This window comes from Sardina pilchardus, chromosome 16, assembly GCF_963854185.1.
Source record: "Sardina pilchardus chromosome 16, fSarPil1.1, whole genome shotgun sequence".
Lineage (NCBI taxonomy): Eukaryota > Metazoa > Chordata > Actinopteri > Clupeiformes > Clupeidae > Sardina > Sardina pilchardus.
Genome location: NC_085009.1, coordinates 21,400,367 through 21,405,366, shown reverse-complemented (window position 1 = coordinate 21,405,366; position 5,000 = coordinate 21,400,367). Strand labels below are relative to the sequence as shown.

Sequence of the window (5,000 nt, the reverse complement as noted above, 5' to 3'; positions counted from 1 at the left end):
AACACACACAGCACACAGTGAATACATAGTGAGGTGAAGCACACACTAACCCAGAGCAGTGTCTCAGGTGAACCCATTTGAATTCCAGGTGACCCCACGTGTGTGTGTGTGTGTGTGTGTTTGTGCGTGTGATGGGTTCTGGATTATGGGTGACTGTGATCAGATGGACGTGAGCGCTTGTAAAGTCCATTCCTGCTGCTCAGGTTCTGGTTCCTATTAGGGACAAGGTCCAGCTCCAAGATTCTGGTACTGTCAGGCACTCAAGGAGGAGCTGCCCTGATAGATTAGAGTTATGAGAAGATCCTAGAAACTTTTCCAACTAGGTGAGTGACCAGATTGTTCCGATTGTGGGCCAGAAGTCGAGAGAAGTCCGGAAGGTTGTCGTTTGTTCCAGTGTTGCTCGGGATCTGTTGTTGTTTGCGGAGGTGAGAACCGAGTGCCGTGTTCTGTTCCGCCGGAGCACGTGGCAGAACAGCCTAGACACACAGAACCGGACTGGTGCCATGTGGAAGGTCAATGTAGTCTTTGGAAGGAATGGAAGTGTTTACATGGGCATGGAGTGTTTGTTCTGTGTGTGTGCGTGTGCGTGTGCGTGTGCGTGTGCGTGTGTGTGTGTGTGTGTGTGTGTGTGTGTGTGTGTGGAATGTTTATGTTTCTGTACCTTTGCTGATGTGGACTTGTGTCTGTGTGCGTGCATGTGTGTGTGTATGTGTGTGAGTGTGGAATGTTTATGTTTCTGTGTCTTTGCTGATGTGGACTTCTGTGTGTGTGTGTTTCGTGTGTGTGTGTTTTATGTGTGCTGTTGACGTGCAGATGTGTTTATATTTACTGTGTTTTGTGTGTTTGGCACGTGTGTGTTTACTGTGTGTGTTTGTGTGTTTTGGCATGTGTGTGTGTGTGTGTGTGTGTGTGTGTGTGTGTGTGTGTGTGTGTGTGTGTGTGTGTTTGACTTGGCTGCAGCGCTCATGACGGACAGGTTAAAGCTGTACAGGCCACCTCTAGGCCAGGCGCGAGGCTCTGTTGCCATGGTGAGCACGGAATCCAAACTGCAGCTCTCCCGGTTCTCCCAGCCCTGCTCCCTGCTTCCTCACACCTGATTGGTGGACGGGCCCTGCATGGGATTGTGATGCGGGCTGTCAGCCGGCCAATGGGGCAGCGCCACTGCTGTGGCTGTTGCTAAGGGGAGTTGCTTGGATAGGAGTCAGCTTGGTTCGCCCTCTCTCTCTCTCTCTCTCTCTCTCTCTCTCTCTCTCTCTCTCTCTCTCTGTCTGCTTGTTCTCCCCAGTTCCTCCTTTGCCCTCATTGACTCCCCCCTCCTCCTCCTTCTTCTTTGCTCTCTCTCTCCTTCCTTCCTTCCTCCTGCTCTCTTTCTCTCGTTTTTTTTTTTTTTTTGCACTTCTACACGTGCAAAGGGGGAAAGAGCACATGTCGAAAAATTCACTGAATATTTCATGCTGCTCTTTAGTGTGTGTGTGTGTGTGTGTGTGTGTGTGTGTGTGTGTGTGTGGAGAGAGACGGAGAAATAGAGTGTGTGAAATGCAAGCTCTGTGCATTGCCTATGCGCAGTGTGTCACGTAGACACAGCCTTTTTGAGTGGCCCCCAAGCCCAGGCTCCTGCACCCAGAGGGACTGCACACACACGCACGTACACACACACACACACACGCACGCACATGCATGCACACACACACACACACACACACACACACACGCACGCACACACACACACACATACACACGCATGCATGCACACACACACACGCACATGCACACACACACACACACACACACACACACACACACACACACACACACACACACACACACACACACTGTCCCAGAGGCCTAAGCATATAGAGCTCTGTTGAGAATGAGGGGAGGCTGGTATGGCCGAATTCAGCACCAGTAGCAAACCGATAAACAGCAAGAGCACAAAGCAGTGGAACTCTCTCCCTCCCTCTCTCTCTCTCTCCCTCTCTCCCTCCATCCCTCTCTCTCCCTCCCTTTCTCTGTCTTTCCTTTCCGTTTGCACCGTGTCTTCCTGTCGTCTGCCTCTCTTTCTCCATTCCCACCTTTCCTGCTTTTCTCACTCTCACTTCCTCTCCTGCCCCTCTCTCCTCCTCTTTCTCTCTCTATCCACCCATCCGTGTGAGCAGTTGCTCTTTGAGATGAGCGCCTCAGTGGCTCTTAGTGTCCCTCTCAGTGTGTGTGTGTGTGTGTGTGTGTGTGTGTGTGTGTGTGTGTGTGAGAGGTAGAGAGAGGCTCAGAGGTTTGCACAGAGGCGTCTGCTTGAGAGTCATTACAGCATGTACACACACACACACACACACACACACACACACACACACAAAAACATCTGCCTCCTCAGCCCACTGTCTGCCTCAGTAATCCACTTCATCAGAGAGAGAGAGAGGGAGATAGGAGGGAGAGAGAAACAGAGAGAGAGAGAGGGAGAGGGAGGAGTGGAGCTCGATTGTCTTTCATCTGAAAACAATAGTTTTAGAGAGCAACTATTAGATGGGGAAGGAGTCTTGTAGTTTATTCATGTGTGTGTGTGTGTGTGTGTGCGTGCATGTGATTGATGAGATCATTAGTGTGGGGGGGGGATGAGGCCACATTCAGACTACTTCATCCTGGTTTGAGTCTGAAACACTTGTGTCAGTCTGTCCCTCTCATGTACAGTACAGTACTCCAGCATGTACACTCTCCTGCAGCAGAGCCATTGGAAACACTATCGGCTCCGTATCCAATAGAGAACTCCAACTGTGTTTAAGCATGGACGGGTTAGGTGCTGTGTCCACCAAACGCGTTTTTTACACTGAGAGTGTAGAAAAAAACGCTTTTCTCGGCGCTTCGAGAAGTGTTTATTGTTGCTAAGTTACCAAACCCGGAGACGGTTTATAAAGAGAAGTGACATTGACGAGCCCGGCGCTGTTCTAAAAGTTAAACAGATTTCAACGTTGAGCGCTCTGAGCGCTGCGATAAAAACGGTCAGTGCCGAGAGCTTTTTTCCGCCACTCAGCGCTGTGAACGCTGGGCTACATACAGTAGACATATTGAAAATGTGTCGCCGTCGGCGCAAAAAAACGCAATTGGTGGACACAGGGCCTTAAACTGCCAGAAGATGGGGTACTGTTGCGCTCTTGATGAAAGTATTTTTAAACAGGTGCGTCAAACCAAAAGATATCAGGAAAAGGCAGGAAGGGTTCGCACTCTGAAAAAATATAGACAAAGTCTTTGCTGAAGAAGATCATTTTATTGGGTGAGCAGACTTTTCAGCCATTAGGCTATTCTCAATGCTCGCTCAGGTTAATCTGCCAACATCTGAAAAGTGTTAAGTTCTGAGATTCTGGTACGTTTCAAACAGGAATTGCGCCTACGACGTGGTTGGTTGAAAACGTATCAGAATCTCAGAAATAATCACGTTTGCAGTCGTTTGAAGTGAAGGCGGCTACATCGAGTCGAAGTCCCTCTAATGATGACGTAGAAAGCCATGTTCCCTTCCTGGGTGGACCTTGATGACGTAGAAAGCCATGTTCCCTTCCTGGGTGGACCTTGATGACGTAGAAAGCCATGGTCTCTTCCTGGGTGGACCTGGTCAGTCGGACGGTTCTTGACCCTTTCACGTGTGTGTGTGTGTGTGTGTGTGTTTGTGTGTGTGTGTGTGTGTGTGTGTGTGTGTGTGACCTCCACTACTAGCCTGGCCTGTGGTCAATCTCACATGTGTGTGTGTGTGTGTGTGTGTGTGTGTGTGACCTCCACTACTAGCCGAGCCTGTGGTCAATCTCACATGTGTGTGTGTGTGTGTGTGTGTGTGTGTGTGTGTGTGTGACCTCCACTACTAGCCTGGCCTGTGGTCAATCTCACATGTGTGTGTGTGTGTGTGTGTGTGTGTGTGTGTGTGTGTGACCTCCACTACTAGCCTGGCCTGTGGTCAATCTCACATGTGTGTGTGTGTGTGTGTGTGTGTGTGTGTGTGTGTGTGTGTGTGTGTGTGTGTGTGTGTGTGTGTGTGTGTGTGTGTGTGTGTGTGTGTGTGTGTGTGTGTGTGTGTGTGTGTGTGACTTCCACTACTAGCCTAGCCTGTGGTCATCTCTCATGGAGAGCGAAATACTCTACTGGCCGTGCAGTCTTTGGGAGCATCTGTAGTGCAGTTCAATTCTGTTGTTCATAATGGTGACAATGGGGTTGTTTGAATGGTCATGTGATCTGTGTGAGTGGTCATGTGATCTGTGTGAGTGGTCATGCGATCTGCACTTCAGGTGTCTCCTACTGTATTTGTAAATTGTATTTTATGCAAAACAGTACTTTAAAACAAAAATGGAAGAGTGTGGATTGAGCCTGTGTGTATGTGTGTGTGGTGTGTGTGGTGTGAGACAGAATTGGTTAGTGTGAGTATTTGAAGAGAGGGGTCATCAACAGAGTCATCACAGAAAATGTCATCTTGTCTTGACACACGCTGATCAGTTTCGTGAAATGTGGAGGTTGTGTCAGACAGACACCCACACACACATACGCACTCTTGCTCACTCATACTTTCACATACTCTTTCTCACACCCACACATTGTCCCCAAAGACCTTCTGTGATGTGCCTACACTCAGGCTGGACAGACACACACACACACATGCGCGCACACACACACACACACACACACACTGAATCACACGGATCTTACTGAGTTCACTTACTCAGCACTCATCATCTTTGTCATCCACCTCTTCCTCCTCTTCCTTCCTCTTCTCTTCCGTGTTCTTCTTTGTCCTCCTCCTCTTCCAACTCTCCTCCATCTTCTCCTCCTCTTCCTCTCTCTTCTTCCCCCTCTCTTCCCCTCATTCCCCTCCTCTTCCTCGTCTCCTCCTCTCCTCTTTCTCCTCCTCCTCTTCTCCTCTCCTCTTTCTCCTCCCCCTCCCCCTCTCCTCCATCAACCTTCGCTCCTAGTGAGCACCCACACAGGAGGAGAGAGAGAGAGAGAGAGGTGGGGAGAGAAAGAGAGAGAGA

At 49.5% G+C, this 5,000-nt stretch overlaps 1 protein-coding gene across 4 annotated transcripts in view; it reads left to right on the top strand.

The window, feature by feature from the left end:
• kdm6ba (lysine (K)-specific demethylase 6B, a) overlaps positions 1-5,000 on the top strand; it is a 109,484-nt gene that overhangs the window by 21,659 nt on the left and 82,825 nt on the right. The window lies entirely within an intron of this gene.